Genomic DNA, 20,973 nt, shown 5'->3' with positions numbered 1-20,973 from the left:
TCTTTGGGTTTTTGCTTTATGTCATGGCATTCCACATGCGTTCTTCTGCGCGTACGCAGACTATGAAAATTAAGTAAAAACCGGGATCTTAAGTCTGCATACCCTGTTATGCTTCTGGGAGTTAAATTATTGAACCACTCCCGTGCCACTCCTTGCAATACGATTGGTAGCATGTGACATGCTACCTCGTCTCCCCAATTGTGGGTTCTTGCTGTTCCCTCAAACCTTTGTAGGAAGTCATCAGGGTCAGATAACCCATCGTAGCTTCCTAATGTTAGCGGTATTATAGGTGCTTGAGGGAACGGGTGATTCGCTATATGTGCAGCGAATTTTTTTGTAGTGGGAGCCACCTCTAAAGATTGTCTTTCTTTATTCCCTTGCATTACTGCAAACCAGTTTTGCATAAACTCCTGAAATCGCGCTGGATCATTGAGCGCTTGCGCTAAATGTGGTGGTGCAACTTGCTGCAATTGTGAAATAAAATTATTTGAGCTGCTTGGCTCCAGCTGATTATAAGGTGCACTTCCCTCATCACCCTGGTTTTGAGTTTGCATTAACCCATCTATATTTGGTTGGGCCGGTGCATAAGTCATTTTCGCTTGAAGCGGCACTACTGTAATATACGAACCATCTAGGTTTCTCAAACCCAATCTTCTTATTTCTTCTTGCGCACTTGCCGGGGTAACCCTCAAAGTTTGAGTTTCCGGCTCCAGCGTTGTGATAATTGGGATCGTTCCTACATACGTGGTTTTTTCCATTAGCTTAGCGCCACTTGGCGGAGAGTCATGCTCGTCATCCGTTTCCTTAGAGCGTATATAGCTCATGTCATCTGGAGATCCAAAATTTATTTTTTTCGGAGACTTCATTCGTCCCGTTTCCGTTTCTTTGAAGCGGACATAGCCAGTTTCTACTGCCGAGGGCACATCTCTGCCACTCTGTAGCCGCCCACTTTCTGTCCCTACCGTGGTCGGAGGAACAGTTTTTTCCGTCTCGGCGCTTGTCGGCCCTGTTTGGATATTTTCTGTCGAAGGGGGTTTTGACACCTTTTTCCCTTCTGTCACAGATGCATGTTTTGATGTTTGTGCAGGTGTTCGTTAACCTGGAAATGTCTGAAAAGTTGGCTTCGGACCTTTGTTGCCCGCCATTGATCTGAATTAGATAAACAACCTGAAATTGACCGATTAGTACGAACAAAAAATATTTTATTGAAAACGCAAAAACGAATTAGATTCATTATGAATTTCTTTGTTATTTGCTCATGTAACCGGTCCCACGGATGGCGCCAAATGATCAAGCATATTTTCACGGGGTCAAGGTGAACCTACGCTTGAGTGCATAGAAGGGGTTTAAGGACTAACAATATTCGAACATCCGACACTTAGTCGTGGATAACCCACATCGGTATCGTTTCGATTCCGACAGGGTGGCCGATTTGAGAGTCCACCAACAACCTAGCATACGAGGTTGAGTGGCCCAAAGACATGAAAGTTTTATAGTTCAATACATACCTGAAATTCTTTAGAGATCGTAAGAAGCATTATTTGTACGATAGAGATTTGTATGATGTAGTTTACGTATGAGTAAACAAGTGAACGTATATGTATTTAGGGTTTATGAGCTATGTATTTATAGGCTCATGAATTAGGATTTTGGTAGAATCTCTTCCCTAATTAAATGCAATCTTATCCCAACTAACATTCGTTATTTAAGGAAGAGAATTCGAATTGATTATACCGTACATTCTTCTAGAATGTACTGGACCCTTATGCAAGTATACAAAACTCGCATCAGATGGTATAGGCGCATATTGTGCGGCTATACCCCGTACCACATGCCTTATATGGCAGTTTATGTGCATTCTAGGGCTTTAGATGCGCAATCCGCATAGTCTTGCGGATATGCGTATCATTAATTATTATTATTATTAGTATTATCATTATGATTGAAACTATCATTATGATTATTATCATTATTATTATTTTCATGACAAATAAATATTATGTATATAAAAATATACTTATATTAATACTACATATAATTATATATTGAACATATTAACATTTTTTTTATATATATATTACATATAACAAATTATTGATTTTTGATAAAATACTAATTATATATATATATATATATATATATATATATATATATATATATATATATATATATATATATATATATATATATATATATATATATATATATATATATATATATATATATATATATATATAATATATATATAATCATATGTATAAATATTAATTACTTAAAATATGTATACAAAATAAATATAGATAACATATAATTTAAGATATAAAATATACATAGAATATATATATTAATTAGGGTTTATTATAAATTTCATATAACTACAACACTTAATATATAAATATTATAAGATCAATAAATGAAATTACTTGATTACAATTATATGTGTTAATATATATATAAATGATATAGGTTCGTGAATCCGAGGCCAACCTTGCATTGTTCAGTTCCATCGTATGCATATTTTTAGTACAAAATATCGTATAGTGAGTTCATTTGATTCCCTTTTACTCTTTACATTTTTGGGACTGAGAATACATGCGCTATTTTTACAACTGCTTTATTAAATGCTTTTGAAATATATTTTGAACTGAGAATACATGAAATGCTTTTATAAATGTTTGATGAGATAGACACAAGCAAAACATTCCTCGAATGAATTATTATGCAGACGGAAGTTCTGTGGATTATTATTGAATTAGTTGGACGTTATAATTGCCACTAATTGTTGTGAATATTTTCCCCTGATTATATTTGCTTGGTAGCCTAAGAATTAGGGAACATCACCAATTTTTAGAATTAGTGCACGCCTAATTCACGCGAATCCTAAAGGTAGCTACCGGGTTTAACACGCCCACCCAGAATGTTCACTAGACGGAAGAGCTAGTGGGCTTGGTGTTTAGTACTTCGAAGTTTATTATTATTATACAGATGAGATGTTCTGTTTTTGGGATATTATTGATGCGCATTATATGTTAAGGTCGGTTACAAGCCAAGCAATGAATGAAAAGTGAATGTTATGTATCGAGAGAATGATTTTATACACAGGTTATGTGTATGATATTTTTGTACACGCGATATGTGTACGGTTACTAAGATTTATGAAAAATGGTTTCGTACACGAGATAGGTGTACTGTATTTGAATCTTGTGGTCTATCAAAATGATAAATTTTATTGTTTACGATAAACTTATGAACTCACCAACCTTTTGGTTGACACTTTAAAGCATGTTTATTCTCAGATATGAAAGAAATCTTCCGCTGTGCATTTGCTCATTCTAGAGATATTACTTGGAGTCATTCATGACATATTTCAAAAGACGTTGCATTCGAGTCGTTGAGTTTAACAAGATTGTTACTAAGTCATTGATAGTTTGATATATTATGAAATGGTATGCATGCCCGTCAACTTTCGATGTAATGAAAGTTTGTCTTTTAAAAATGAATGCAATATTTGTAAAATGTATCATATAGAGGTAAAGTACCTCGCGATGTAACCAAATGTAATGTATTCGTCCTGATGGATTAGATGGGTCGTTATAGTTGCTACGTAACCCTGTTAATCATAACATAATCATCATGTAATTCATTTAACATAATTATTAACACGTAAGAGATCGATTAGGCTTACTTGAGTGGAAGGATGAAGAAGCCATAAGCTCAAAGTAGGAATGTTGATCTTCTTCTTGAACCTCTCACTAAGATGATGGTATTAGTGTATATGTGTTGTATATGAGTGTGTCTTATGAGGTGAACATAAACCTCTATTTATATGAGAGGTCAAGTAAGGGATCAACTCCATGCATTAAGGAGTACGCAACTCAAAAGTCTCCCATCAAGACTAGTAAGTGCAATTCAATATGGTTAATTATTGGAGTTCATGTCAAGAGTCTCCAATTCAATAAGATTAATAGGTTAGGACATATTTATGTAGGAGTAAATAAATAAATAAGTCTAACATTCTCCCACTTGGTCGTATACCTATTAATGTTTTGTATAAATTTGGCCAATTATTTGATTTAACAAATAAGTGTCATTAGGTAGAATTTCTAACGTAAACCAATATAGTCACTTGTATCATTGTCGATATGACCCCTATTAATTATACAGTTTGTCATTCACATAATTCATAATTTTCATAATCCATAATGAATTGGAATGGTAATTAGATCATAAGTGATAACCAATATAAGCCATTCATAATAATGATCCATTAATAATTGTTTGTTAATAATATCTCATAATGTGCACAAAAATAGAGAATAACAAACTTCAACATAATGTGGATAAAACATAATAGAAAAGAACGTAATCCTTGAACTAGGTTGTTACATAATCCCATGCCAGCAACATGCTCTAGAAAGAACTTGGGAGGTAAACCTTTTGTAAGTGAATCAGTCAACATGTCATTAGTGCGTACGTACTCAATGGCAATGCTCTTTTCTTCAACTCTTTCTCGAACGTACAAGTACTTAGTGTCGAGATACAAACCAGCTCCGCTAGAACTAGTGTTATTTGAGAAACTAACAACAGCACTATTGTCACAATATATTCTAATGGGCCGTGATATGGAGTCAACCACCTTGAGTCCAGAAATTAAGTTCTTGAGCAAAATAGCATGACTAGTAGCGTGATAGCATGCAACATACTCAGCCATCATGGTAGAAGTGGCGGTTAAGTCTTGCTTATGACTCTTCCATGAAATATGACCCCCAGAAAGCATAAAAATGTACCCTGAAGTGGATTTCTTATCATCCTTACATTTTTCAAAATCAGATTCCGAGTAACCCATGACTTCAAGGTTATTCGTTTTTCGATAAGTCAACATTAAATCCTTAGTTCCTTGAAGATATCGCAAAACCTTTTTGGCTTCTTTCCAATGATCCATTCCTGGATTGGATTGATAACGTCCAAGCATGCCCGTTATGTAAGCGATATCGGGACGCGTACAAACTTGAGCGTATACAAGACTTCCAATAACCGAAGCATACTGTATAAGTTTCATCTCGTCGTGTTCCAACTCATTTTTAGGACATTGAAATGAGCCAAATCGATCACCCTTAACAACAGGGGCAACTGATGGTGAGCAATTACACATTTTGTATTTCTTAAGGACTTTATCAATATAAGCCCTTTGTGACAAACCCAATATGCCACGAGACCTATCTCGGTGTATTTCAATGCCAATTACATAAGAGGCTTCCTTGAGATCCTTCATGTCAAAATTACTTGAAAGGAATCTTTTGGTCTCATACAACATATCTTTATCATTACATGCCAAAAGAATAAATTTCACATTAATAAGTTACATTGTACGTTCTTCGAATCTGTTTCAACAGTCATATACTATCCTACTTACATCCACCGATATACGTATCCATTCACCAAAGAATAACTATTTTCATTCAAATTCAAATTTCATATTAGGATTTTGACATATCAGAATCCAACAAGTGGCATAATGAAGAAAAATGGACACAATAAAAATTGATTAGAAACAGACTAATTAACAATATGAAATTTTGTTAAGAATCCACGCTAACAAAATCCTAGCTAACTATTCCTAGATAACTGTTAATTCCGTATTACATTTTATTTATTGCAATTTAATTATCGTAATTTATTTTATCGCAATTTAATTCTCGCAATTTTATTTATTGTTATTTAAATTCTGTTATTTACTTTACGCACTTTATTTATCGTTATTTAATTTCTGTTATTTATTTTACGCACTTTAAATACCGGGACACGTATTCAAGGTTTTGACATATCATATCGACACATCTATATATATTATTTGGAATCACCATAGACACTCTATATGCAGTAATGATCGAGTTCTCTATACAGGGTTGGGGTTGATTCTACAATAATATATATAGTTTGAGTTGTGATCAAGTCTGAGACGTATACGGGTCACGATACGTATTAATTAATCCGAATATTATATAGTAAACAATATATGAATTATTATTTGTACACTGCTAACTGTTGACTATCAACATTGGACAATTAAAATGAATTAAAATATTGACTATAACATATGAAACTAAACAATTCTTCAAGTTTGCCACTTGATTTCATCTTAAACCTCATTTGTATCTTGATGATTACAACCTGCATCCAAACCTTTCGTAATTCTTGAAAACACCTCAATCGATAGGAGGAACCAACCGCATTTCATCTACGGAAGAAAAGATTTATGCATATAGTTATGCACCTGAAAACACTCAGAACGTGAGTAAACGTTTAACACGTAGCTGTGCTAATTCATTTAGCGTTATTATTACCAGAAATAACTTTGCATCCGCTGTTCGAGATAGCCAGTTTTGTCACAGCTCCAGCAAGACAACTTCGACTTTTCGTACGAAACAACCTTATTATAACGTTGATATATACACATGCTCTTTTATTGTTACCAGGGAACCTTTCATATTCCACCATATTACCATCAGCGTTTAATCATCTAAAAACACAATTCTCCTGAAACCACCTTGGATTAATAACCGATGATTCAGATATCATAGCATTAAATGCAGAGGAAACAGAAAAATGGTAGATGGTCTAAACGGCCAAAAGTTGATGACAAAGAAAGGAGTGTTAGGAACGCTCGATAGAAAATTGGGTATTGAAAAAAAAAAAAAACAGATTGAGCTAACCACGAAGGAGAACAAGGACAAATACAAGGACCATACCATATATTCAAAGAATCCAGGTAATTCTGGATCCGATGAAACCTTCAACGAATATCTTGCTCCGTACTCATGTTAAAATCTTGCGGAAAATCTTCCTCATCAACCATCGAACTTAGAAATTCCAAAATATCATCATAAATATCTTCGATATTTCTGAAGATATTTTCATAAATATTCTCGTCCGAAATTATTTATCTCTTCATGCTATCTATATTACATCATAAAGGAAACTACTTTAGTTTCAAAATTTCTTTAAAAATTCGAGTTTAAATTATGAATGTTTTTGAAGTAGTGTTGGGAGCTGATGCATGAGTTAGCATAATATAATGACACTTGATCAACGTGATTATATTACAGTAAGTCATGCTGAGTTTCTAATGGAACGTGATGATTCACAGATCATAACGTCATCATGTGCCATGTTACACGACTCTTACGTTCTGTCTAATTTATAAACATATCAAGAACATATTTTTCTTGATAGTCCTATCTTTCCTTGAATTCTGGTAATTTGACAAGTCAAATTGTATTATTACCGTTTCCTTCTTAGAACATTAACGTTGTTCATTCAAAAATTTAAATCTACAAATTCTGGACCATTACAAGAGATGTTCAATCGTAAAAAGAAGAAACGAAGGGTCAAAGCTCTAAAAGAAATAGAAATTGATGTATAAATCGCAACAAATAGCAAGGAGTATTAACTGTGGATGACAATGATTATAGGAAACAGAATTAGGGACACTGAAATATAAGGAAAGATATAAAACCCAATAACAACGCCTAAATTACAAACCGTGTATATCACTGTTTATCGCAACATAAAGACACGGGAGAATTATAAGTACTATAACCCCAAGGGCAAAGTAGAAGTAAGCAGATTCCTCTGGTGGAAATTGGAAAAGGAGAATGATTGTGGCGATAGTCATGATAAGGACAATGATTAGAACTGGATTAAGCATTAATTCACAATCTTTTGGATGTATGAATTAAGAATGAAAGTATAGGATTGGTGAGAATAATGGAACAGAATAGTTTAATTTATAATGGAAATATCAGACAGAGTAATCAAGGCAGATCACCGTATTTGATTTTAGAGATCTTAATTTTCCCTACTTACCGAAGAATCAAATCTTTTAGATTTTGAAGATTTTCTTTAAATCCTTTGAATTCCGAAATTCAACAGTGACTCCGTCAAAAGTTAAGACAAATCCTTACTTTTCTTATTTCAATCTTTTGCGATAGCTTCTCTCATACGCTCGGTGTAATTTAATTATTCTATTCAAATACCTAACGATGATAAAACTCTATTTATCAACTCATATTCGTCATGAAAACATTTTTATTGTTAACCATAACGACCACACTCAAATTTCGGGACGAAATTTCTTTAACGGGTAGGTACTGTGACGACCCGGGAATTTTCGACCAAATTTAAACTTAATCTTTATATATTTCTGGTACGATAAGCAAAGTTTGTAATGTTGAAGTCTCATTAACTTTGAACGGTGTTCGTGCATACATTTGACCTTTAAAACTATTTGTATAGATTCAGTTAACCTTTAACCATTCTCGATGATTCACGAACAATTAATTATAAATATATATGAATGTATATATGTATATATATATATATATAGTAATTGGAAATATAATTTGAAATATTATATGTTATTGCTAGTAAAATTTAATTATGTAAAATAAAATAAAAATAGAATATTATGATAATTATTATTCAAACATATCTATATATATAAAGGAAGTATATTGAATACATATTTATAGTTTCGAAATTATTTAGTAAACGATAGTAATAATCATTTGTCATTCGATCGATATTAAATAAGTTTAAAACAAATTTAACGACTGCTTCACTGTTGATCACTGTTTATGATTATTATTGTATTATGATATTAACCAAAAATGGGTGAAATTTATGTGAATTACATATAAGATCTATTACAGTATTTTTACCTAAAGAAGAAGGTATGTAGCCAGTTTAGTAACCGTCACTAACTAAGAGTGACTGATAGCGAAGCGTGTCAAGATTAATCTTTTAAAGACTCCAATATCCACTGTCCAGGCATTTATCACCTTTCATCAGGACTTTCTAGCCATTAATTATTAATTTTTATTATTACTATTTACTCCGTAATATTATTATATAATTTTGTTTTATTCAATTCAGTGTATTTGGTAAATAAAATTATCCAACAAAATGTCACATGCCAATAGTGACTAAAAATAATTAAAGAATGAAGACGTTCTTAGTTGGCAGGATATATCATTGCTTTCTAGCCATAAAATTACAAACCGAAATAATTTCTCTATAAAAGAATATATAACTGTACAAGTGGGTACTAAAGTGATACTTTATGTAACCTATCAATTTGTATACTTTATATACTAAATTGATAACCCACTAGCTAATAATTAGCCCTCACTATTTTTGATCATCATGTTCAGAGGTCTTGCACTTTCTTTTTCTTTCGTTTGTTATCTCACACTATCTACAATATATCGAAGACGACAAATAAACCACTACGGTTCCACCACCAAAAACTGCATCTTTTCTTCTTCTGTTTACCTATTGCAGCCCAGACCCAAACACCCTTGTCACCTGCTGCTATGTTCCCTGTTTTTCCACCACCAAAACCACCCACAACCACCATTCACATCAGCGTTTACTATCTGCTGCTACTATATCAATTCTGTCCAAGGTCGCCAACCATAAACACTGCTACCATAGTTACTACTGATACTATAAATCTGTCCACCTTAAACCGTCACCATTATACTTTTCTATATTTTTCTTCCTTTGTTCGATTACCAATCATCAAGAATAGAAACGTCCCTGGTTCGAGCCTGTACCAGCTTGTGTCTGTTGCTGCATTAAATCAAAAACCTAAGTCAATGAAAGATGCATTTGTTGGCCTCAAATTTGACATGACTACTTACTTGATCCAATATCCTTTGTGTAGATGACAAGCTAAAGATAACATGGGTTTAATTTATGTTACCTCTCGAAACTGTAGCCATCAAGTTTCGTCTCAATGCATGGTAAGATCCTATAATTAAGTAATTTAAAGATTAAACTTGTAAGCAAGCACTGAATAGTTACAACTTCAGATAAACAAACGAACTAACAACTTTACTGCAAAACCCGAAGGCGTATCGTTCTGTTTATGTTGGTTAATGAATTTTGCATATTAGAACAGGACATATAATTATTACTCCAAAAACTTTAGCACCTAATTCTATCACCAAAGCTAACTCAAATCTATTAACGATGATTTTTTTCTTTAAACCTCATATACTAATTTAAATAACTGAGTAACATGAAGATTTAAAAAAATCATATTAATCCCAATATCAAGTAGCTGCAAACTAAAACCTATATTAAAAATTAAACATAATCCTAATTCAAAAACGTCAAACCCATATGCAAAATACTAATTATACATCTATATCAACATACCAAAATATTGTTAATTTTATGATATATTCCCCTAATTCCACCTCTGTCTTCAATTTTAGGGATTAGGGATCTGTGTTGAATCATTTAAAAGCTAATAGGAAATTAAAACATGATTTATCAATTACTCACATAATGAATTCATAATCGATGACTCCACAAAGCGATGAATAGCCGATTTTCCCTTCAAAGACAGTAAGACTGCAGTCCCATTTTTGTTTTCATTCCTGTTAAATAACGAAGATTAAAAGTAATGATAAACGTGATTCAAGTATTAACGATGACTGTGAGAAGGGGATAGTGATGGAGGCACTGTGATCCGTTGTGTTCTTCAAGAGCACCATTGATTCCATCGAAACCCTACTAATACGGCTGCTAAATCTTTTCGATTAATCGTACTTCTATTTTGGGTTTTAAACTCCAACCTGGGCCGAATTGATTGTGGGCTGAAACATAGGAATGAGTAAATCTTGGGCTGTTTGTTATTTTAAAAAGTGACCCAACAACAAACTTGATTTAATGATATAAGCATAAATCTTATTATTTTTATTAATATTATTATTGTTATTATTATCAAAATTTTCATTTAGTATTATTATTAAGGGAATCATTATTTTAAAATTATCATTAATAACATTTTTATTAAAATTATCGTTATTTTTATCATTATTACTATGATTTTTATCAGTACTATAATTATTATTAACACTATTATTATTATTATTATTATTATTATTATTATTAGTGTTATTATTATTATTATTACAAAATAATACATTTTTTTGTATTATTAATATTATTTTACCAAATAAATATTAATTATGTAAAAACATATTTAATACATATAACATGACTAATTTAATAGTTCTATAACAAAAATTAATTATTTATCTAAAATGTATAATATAAACATATTTAATTCACTATTCTAATATAACAAATATATAGATATATATAAAAATTGAATTAACAAATAAATTACTATTCTAAAATAAGTAATGGATTATATGATTAATATATATAGATAATGATTTGATTATTATTACATGTTAATTATATGTGTTAATATATATATACTTGATATAGGTTCGTGAATCCGAGACCAACTCTGCATTGTGCAATGTCGTCATATGTATTTTTACTACAAAATACAGTATTGTGAGTTTCATTTGCTCCTTTTTACTCATTACATCTTTGGGCTGAGAATACATGCAAATGCTTTATTAACTGTTTTACAATATTTATATGCGTGAGTTATAGTCCCACTTTTAAAATCTAATATTTTTGGGATGAGAATACATGCAGGTTTTATAAATGATTTACAAAATAGACACAAGTACGTGAAACTACATTCTATGGTTGAATTATCGAAATCGAATATGCCCCTTTTTATTAAGTCTGGTAATCTAAGAATTAGGGAACAGACACCCTAATTGACGCGAATCCTAAAGATAGATCTATCGGGCCCAACAAGCCCCATCCAAAGTACCGGATGCTTTAGTACATCGAAATTTATATCATGTCCGAAGGAGGATCCCGGAATGATGGGGATATTCTTATATGCATATTGTGAATGTCGGTTATCAGGTGTTCAAACCATATAAATGAATTTTATCTCTATGTATGGGATGTATATTGAAATATGAAATCTTGTGGTCTATTAAAATTATGAAATGATTATTTTTGTTAAACTAATGAACTCACCAACCTTTTGGTTGACACTTTGAAGCATGTTAATTCTCAGGTACGAAAGAAATCTTCCGCTGTGCAATTGCTCATTTTAAAGATATTACTTGGAGTCATTCATGACATATTTCAAAAGATGTTGCATTCGAGTCGTTGAGTTCATCAAGGTTATTATTAAGTCAATTAAAGTTAGATATCATAAAATGGTATGCATGCCGTCCACTTTCGATGTAATGAAATATTGTCTTTTCAAAAACGAATGCAATGTTTGTAAAATGTATCATATAGAGGTCAAGTACCTCGCGATGTAATCAACTGTTGTGAATCGTTTATAATCGATATGGACTTTGTCCGGATGGATTAGGACGGGTCTCTACAGAAATCTCAAAAATTTTGAACTGTTTCATAAATTCATTTGACCTCTAACTATTCCCGACGACTCACGATACGATTGCTTGTAAATAGATATGCATCAATATATATATATATATATATATATATATATATATATATATATATATATATATATATATATATATATATATATATATATATATATAAATGTATATAATAATATGAAATATTATATACTGTAATTGTTAGAATTAATTATTGTAAAATAATAATAATATATAATAATTACTATTTAAAAATTATTTACATAAATAAATAAAGTATATAAAATATATATATATTTTGGTTTCGAATTTATTTAGGAAACAATAGTAACACCCAGTTATCATTTGAATAATATTACACGAGTTAAAAATGAACTATATAAATTTTAGTTTTTACTTAAAAAAATATATATTTAGAAGCTATTCGATTAACTTTAAAAATATTTAATTTTTAGTTGGGACTGAGCTTGAATGACAGATCAAAATTTAGGATCAATATTAAACAAGTTTAATGTGAACTTATTTGATTTTTAAATAAACGGTAATCCGAAAATGAGTTCTATAAATTATAGGCTCATTAAAAATATATTTAGGAACTATTTGTTGAATTTTAAAACTTTTTATATTTTACTTGGGGTTGGGAGTGAACAATTAATGTAATTTTATTTAATAGTTAATGATCGAATTTTATACCATAATGACCAAAATAAATAAATATAGTTAATTTAAAAATATGAGATTTTTTCGAAGACTTTTATCCGCCCCTGATTAACAACAGAGCACGATTTAATACCAGTAAAAACTGTCGGCAGAAAAGGGATTTGATATATTTGGTTTGTTATAATATATAAATATATATATAAATGGATAGTCAATTATTGATACACAAAAGTAATATTATTGTATTTCCTAAACTTGTGATATTTTTGCTATAAATAGCCATGAATGCAAGCATTAAACTTGCACCATTTTCTCACACTTACAAAGTGTTTCTTTCTTTCTTTCCATTATCATCTTTGTTCTTACACTTCATTATTAGCATTCTTAATCAAGAATCAAACCACTAAAGGTTGTTATAAGCCTACTGAATTATAACATCAAGAATCAAACCACTAAAGATAGTTATAAGCCTACTGAATTATAACACATTATCAGCACGATAATCTTAATACTAATTATGGTTGGCTCTGCCACCTAAATGATATATGGTCGGTTATACCACCTGAATAATATATGGTCGACACTGTCGCCTAATTATCATTTATATTACTAACATTTATATTTCTATTATCTAACATTTATATGGTCGACACTGTCACCTAATTATCATTTATGTTATATAACATTTATTTATGATTGCTTACATATGGTCGACACTGTCGCCTACTTATCATTTATGTTATATTAAATTTATGTTTAATGTTTATATACTTATGAATATAAATTGACTCTAATTTATCATGTTGTTTGTTTTAATTTTTGATAATAGAAAATGTCGAATCTGGAAAAGCTTAAATTTACTCCTTTAGAATCAACGGGAAACAACTACATGCCATGGGTTATAAAAGTAAAAATGCATCTTAAATCAATGGGCATTCTTGAAACCATAAATGAAAACAACACTTGTTCTAAAAAAGAACAAGCAACGGCATGTTGCTTTATTCATCAACATATTGATGAATGCTTACAAAATAATTATGTGACTGTAGAAGATCCCCATGTTTTATGGGAAGGTCTCAAAAGCAGATTCAATAATCAAAGAGAAATTTTACTTCCAGCTGCTATGGATCAATGGAGAACATTAAGGTTCCAAGACTTTAAGAAAGTAAATGAATACAGCTCAGCTCTGTATAATACAGTCTCACAACTTAAATTTTGTGGACATGAAATAAGTGATGCAGACATGTTGAAGAAAACTTTCTCCACAATGAATGCTGCCAACATCACAGTGCAAAGAAATTTGAAAATGCTAAAGTTCAACACATATCCTGAACTTAATTCATATCTCTTGGTTGCAGAGCAAAATGATGAGCTATTAATGAAAAATCAGCAATCCCGTCCTACTGGTACACTTGCAATCCCTGAAGCAAATACTGCAAATAATTATAAACAGGGACAAGGACGCGGGCAAGGTCGTGGTTATAATAACCATCGCCATCATCATGCCAAAAGCCATAACTATGGTAGAAACCATCCTTATGGTAATGGGAATGGGCGTGGACGTGGCCGTGGTCGTGGCCGTGGTGGTCAAAGAAATAATAATCCACGAAAATATAAATATCAACCACAAAACAAGCCCACTAAACAAGATGTTGAAGAAAATTCTTCTAAAAATTCTGAAGAATCTTGTTACAGATGTGGTAGAATGGGCCACTGGGCTAATACTTTCCGAACATCTAAACATCTTGTTAAGATGTATCAGGATTCGCTGAAAGGTAAAGAAAAGGAAGTAAATTTTGTGGATAATATTGATCCAACAGTCACTGAGCAACCATCTGATTTATATGAAGATTTCTTGAATTAAATTAATATGTTTCTTTTATAAATAAAACGATTTAACCTTTGTCATCATGTTTTCTCAAATGTTTCAGTTCTATATGTTTTATCAAATGTTCCAGTTCTATGTTTGATGTTTCAATTCTATGTATGTCAAATGTTTCAGTTTTATCTATTTGTGTGTAATAAACATTTTGTGTAACATTTATATACTTACTGTTTGTTTCTTATATATGAAGTTTAATATGAATTCTGCTGGAACACAACAACAATCAAGTAGTGGAGATCTCTGTATAGCAGATAGTGGTACTACACACACTATACTTAAATCTGAAAAATATTTCATTGATTTAAAACCAACGGAAGGAACTATACATACAATATCAGGTGCTGCTAACTTGATAGAAGGGATAGGAAAGGAAAAATTCATATTACCAAACGGTACAACATTTTTAATTAATAATGCCTTATTCTCTCCTAAGTCAAGCAGAAATTTATTGAGTTTTTCTGACATATACCTTAATGGATATGATTATCAATCAGTAACGGCAAAAAATGAGAAATATTTAAGTATCACTAACAAGAATCACGTGATTGAAAAACTGCCAAGACTTAATTCTGGATTACATTATACACATATAAATGTACCAGAAGCACATATGGTGATTAAAGAAAAGTATATTGATCCTGGTGTATTTAATTTATGGCATAACAGATTGGGCCATCCAGGATCAACAATGATGAAAAGAATTATTGAATGTACACATGGACATCCACTGAAGGATAGAAAAATCCTTCATAATACAATGGTTCCATGTATATCTTGCTCTCTTGGAAAATTGAAAACTAGACCCTCACCACTTAAGGTTGAGAAAGAATCACCAATGTTTCTTGAAAGAATTCAAGGTGATATTTGTGGACCAATTCATCCACCATGTGGACCATTTAGATATTTCATGGTCCTAATAGACGCATCTAGTAGATGGTCTCATGTTTGTCTATTATCAAGCCGTAATGTGGCATTTGCAAAATTTCTTGCCGAAATTATTAAATTGAGAGCACATTTTCCTGATTACATCATTAAAAAGGTGAGACTTGATACTGCTGGTGAGTTTACATCTCAAGCATTTAATGACTATTGCATGTCTATAGGAATTGTTGTTGAACATTCTGTTGCTCATGTGCATTCACAAAATGGTTTAGCAGAGTCACTGATTAAACGTTTACAGTTAATCGCTAGACCATTGATAATGAGAACAAAACTCCCTGTATCTATATGGGGTCATGCAATTTTACATGCTGCTGCATTGATTCGCATCAGACCAAGTGCAAGTCATAAATATTCCCCCCTACAACTTGCTTTTGGTCAAGAGCCAAATATTTCCCACCTTAGAACATTTGGTTGTGCAGTATATGTTCCAATTGCGCCACCACAACGTACAAAAATGGGTCCTCAAAGGAGGTTGGGAATATATGTTAGATATGAAACATCTTCAATCATAAGGTATATTGAACCTATGACAGGTGATGTTTTTACAGCACGTTTTGCTGATTGTCATTTTAATGAACATTGTTTCCTAGATTAGGGGGAGAAATAAAAAATAAAGAAAATGATGTTTCATGGTGTGAACCTCAATTAAAGTATCTTGATCCTCGCACAAAAGAATGCGAGACAGAAGTTCAAAAGATAATGCATATACAAGAACTTGCAAATCAATTGCCTGATGCATTCACAAATACAAAAAGGGTGACTAAATCATATATACCAGCAGTTAATACTCCAGCTAGAGTTGAGATTTTAAATCGTAAAACTGATAATGTAGTCACTCAAGAATCTATGCCACGTCTGAAACATGGAAGACCAGTTGGTTCCAAAGATAAAAATCCTCGAAAAAGAAAATCAGCTGATAATAAGGTAAAAGAAAGTGTTCAAGAAGAACCACAAATCAGTACTCCTACTGCAGAGGAGATTGATGATGTCAATACAGAAATTGCAATCAATTATGCACATTCAAAAATATTATGGAACCGAAATGAAATGAAAAATCTTGATGAGAAATTTTCATTTAATGTTGCATATGACATCATGAATAATGATGATGATCCAGAACCAACATCTATGGTTGAATGTAAAAATAGACATGATTGGGCTCAATGGAAAGAAGCAATACGAGCTGAATTAGAATCACTCAATAAAAGAAAAGTTTTCGGATCCATCATTCTCACTCCTAAAGATGTGAAACCTGTAGGATACAGATGGATTTTTGTCCGAAAAAGAAATGAGAAAAATGAAGTTACAAGGTATAAAGCTAGACTTGTAGCTCAAGGTTTTTCTCAAAGACCGGGAATTGATTATGAAGAAACTTATTCCCCTGTTATGGATGCAATTACTTTTAGATACTTAATCAGCCTGGCAGTTTCTAAAAATTTAGAAATGCATCTCATGGATGTTGTGACTGCTTATCTATATGGATCACTTGATAGTGATATATATATGAAGATACCTGAAGGATTTAAGGTACTAGAAGCATCAAATGCAAAACCCAAAGAAATGTATTCGATTAAATTACAACGATCTTTATATGGGTTAAAACAATCGGGACGTATGTGGTATAACCGATTAAGTGATTACTTGATAAGCAAAGCGTATACAAATAACCTTACTTGTCCTTGTGTTTTCATTAAGAAAACAACATCCGGATATGTGATCATAGCTGTTTATGTTGATGATCTTAACATCATAGGTACAAATAAAGAGATCCATGAAGCCATTCAACTTCTAAAGAAAGAATTTGAAATGAAAGATCTCGGAAAAACCAAGTATTGTCTTGGTTTACAAATTGAGCATATGCCTAATGGTTTACTTGTACATCAAACAACATATACTGAAAAGATTTTGAAACGTTTCAATATGGACAAGGCAAAACCATTAAGTACTCCTATGGTTGTTAGATCACTCAATGTTGAAACTGATCCATTTCGTCCATGTGAAGATCATGAAGATATTCTTGGACCAGAAGTACCATATCTTAGTGCAATTGGAGCTCTTATGTATCTTACAAATTGTACAAGACCTGACATTTCTTTTGCAGTTAATTTTTTGGCAAGGTTCAGCTCTGCTCCTACCAAAAGACACTGGAATGGGATCAAACACATATTTCGATACCTTCGAGGAACTACTGATTTAGGATTATTTTATTCTAACGAATCAAAACAAGATTTGGTTGGTTATGCTGATGCAGGTTATTTATCTGATCCACATAAAGCTAAATCTCAAACTGGATATGTATTCCTAAATGGAGGTACTGCAATATCATGGCGTTCTCAAAAATAAACACTTGTTGCTACATCATCAAATCATGCAGAAGTGATTGCATTACATGAAGCTACTCGGGAATGTTTTTGGTTGAGATCAATGACACAAATCATTACTGATTCTTGTGGACTAGAACGCGATAAAAGTCCAACAATTATCTATGAAGATAATGCAGCTTGTATAGCACCGATGAAAGAAGGGTATATCAAAAGTGACCGAACCAAACACATACCTCCTAGATTCTTCTCATACACTCAAAATCTCATTAAGGACAGTGAGATTGAAATGAGATATGTTCAATCCAGCAAAAACTCTGCTGATCTTTTCACGAAAGCACTTCCAACTGCTATTTTCAGAACACACGTTCATAACATTGGCATGAGACATGTTCAAAAGATGTAACAACTGAAGCGATGTCTACTTGAGGGGGAGTCAACTCCATGCTGCACTCTTTTTCCCTTAGCTAAAGTTTTTTCCTACTGAGTTTTCTTTAGCAAGGTTTTTAACGAGGCAGTAACTTACAGTTGATCTTCAACAAACTAAATTGCTATCCAAGGGGGAGTGTTATAATATATAAATATATATATAAATGGATAGTCAATTATTGATACACAAAAGTAATATTATTGTATTTCCTAAACTTGTGATATTTTTGCTATAAATAGCCATGAATGCAAGCATTAAACTTGCACCATTTTCTCACACTTACAAAGTGTTTCTTTCTTTCTCTCCATTATCATCTTTGTTCTTACACTTCATTATTAGCATTCTTAATCAAGAATCAAACCACTAAAGGTAGTTATAAGCCTACTGAATTATAACATCAAGAATCAAACCACTAAAGTTAGTTATAAGCCTACTGAATTATAACATGGTGCACGTTTCTTATCATAATTAAATATTATATTTCTATATGACTATCAAACTTATATATAGATACATTTACATATGCATAAAACTTATACCCGAAACCACACCACATCACCATAGCCACCAATTACACCATGTCGCCAACCACCACCGGGAATCACAAGAACCACCACCTCAACTCACCATAAACCGCCACCTCCATCCTCCATATTTCTCTCTCCCTCTCTCTCTAAAAACTTTTGATCGTGAACCATACCACGACATCATCACCTATTTACTGCAGTACGAACCAAACACCATATCACCTCCACTTTGGTCAATTATTACCATCATTCTGGCATTATATTCGAGCTGCAACTACAGCAAATACTTCTGATGCTCGATAAATGAACCACAACCAAACCCACCATCTATGATCACTATAACATGCTGCTCGATTTAGTTCGTTTTCTATTACGATGTACCACTGCTAATTCCTGTTAAAGACCACCACCCACTTGCTTGATCACCACCATCGAGTATTTTGTTTACACGAGGACCGCCACCCTCTCCATTAACAAACTCACGGTCACCATCTCAATCTCTCCCTCGTGCTTTGGTTTTTCTATATCCACAACTAACCACCACTCGCCACCCTACAATCACCATAAACCAAGAACCATCAAACACCAACCCATCACCACCTTTCCTCCCTCTCTCTCTCTCTGTTTTCCTCTCTCTCTTCTCCAATTCGCAAAGGATCACTGCTATTTTTCTGTTTCGATGTTTCCTGTCGAAAACACCACCACCCAGAACCGCTATGATGTACATGGTAATGAAGATTTTTAATATAGGATGAATGGTGATCGTGAAATAGAAGTAGAAACGATGATGATGGTATGTACATGATAACGATTATGATGATGAAGATGGTTTGATGATGATGATAACCGTATGATTTATAAAACGATACTGGGATTTTAATTGTTAAATGGAATCGATATGTTCAAATTTTAGACGAAGAAGAAGAAGGAAGAGAAGCTGAAAATATCAAGTTATATATATCTGGGTCCAATATTATTTCAGAAAAACAATTATAGAAGAATGGTTTATGGGTCTTGTGAGTTACTGCGAGGTCGCGGGTTCGAACCAGGGGGCAATTAGTTTTTTTTTTTAAAAGCCTTTTAAGGTAGCTTTTTGTTATTATTATTATCATTATTATTATTATCACTATTATTGTTATTATTACAAATAGATATTATTTTACAAAAATACATTACAAATATATTAATATTACAAATTACTAGACTTTTATTATTAAAATGACATTTAGTAAGCTATATATAAAAAAAATATTAATTAATATAAATATATATATTCTTATCATATATAAATCTTGAAATAAATTTCTATTTTTAAACTACTCTAATAAGTATTTATTATATTAATATTAATAAATGTATTATAGAAATAAATATTAACTACTCAAAGTATATAAAGTATATAGGATAAATATAATTTATTTAGTAATACGATATGTAAACTATTAATATATAAATATGCTTGTTGTTATTATATGTTTTAATATATATAACTGATATAGGTTCGTGAATCCGAGGCCAACCTTGCACTTGTTCAGTGCCGTCATTTGCATTATTGCTACGAAATACAGTATCGTGAGTTTCATTTGCTCCCTTTTAATTGCTTTTGCAATATATATTTTTGGGCTGAGAATACATGCGCTGCTTTTATGTTTGACGAAATAGACACAAGTACTTAAAATATATTCTACGTTGAGTTGAACCACCTTGCATATCTTCCCTAATAGCTTGGTAACTAATATTTACATGTTGGAAGAACATGTAAGCACGAATCCTATTGATAGATCTATCGGGTTTGACCACCCCAACCGGGCTAGTCGCTCTAGTATCGTAAACGGTTGCATAGTACTTCATTTTTACTACACTTGGTACAGTGTAGGGAGATTTTATAATAAAAGGAATATGC

Source organism: Rutidosis leptorrhynchoides, chromosome 1 (genome assembly GCF_046630445.1).
Source record: "Rutidosis leptorrhynchoides isolate AG116_Rl617_1_P2 chromosome 1, CSIRO_AGI_Rlap_v1, whole genome shotgun sequence".
NCBI lineage: Eukaryota > Viridiplantae > Streptophyta > Magnoliopsida > Asterales > Asteraceae > Rutidosis > Rutidosis leptorrhynchoides.
Note: the sequence above shows the minus strand (reverse complement) of the source record.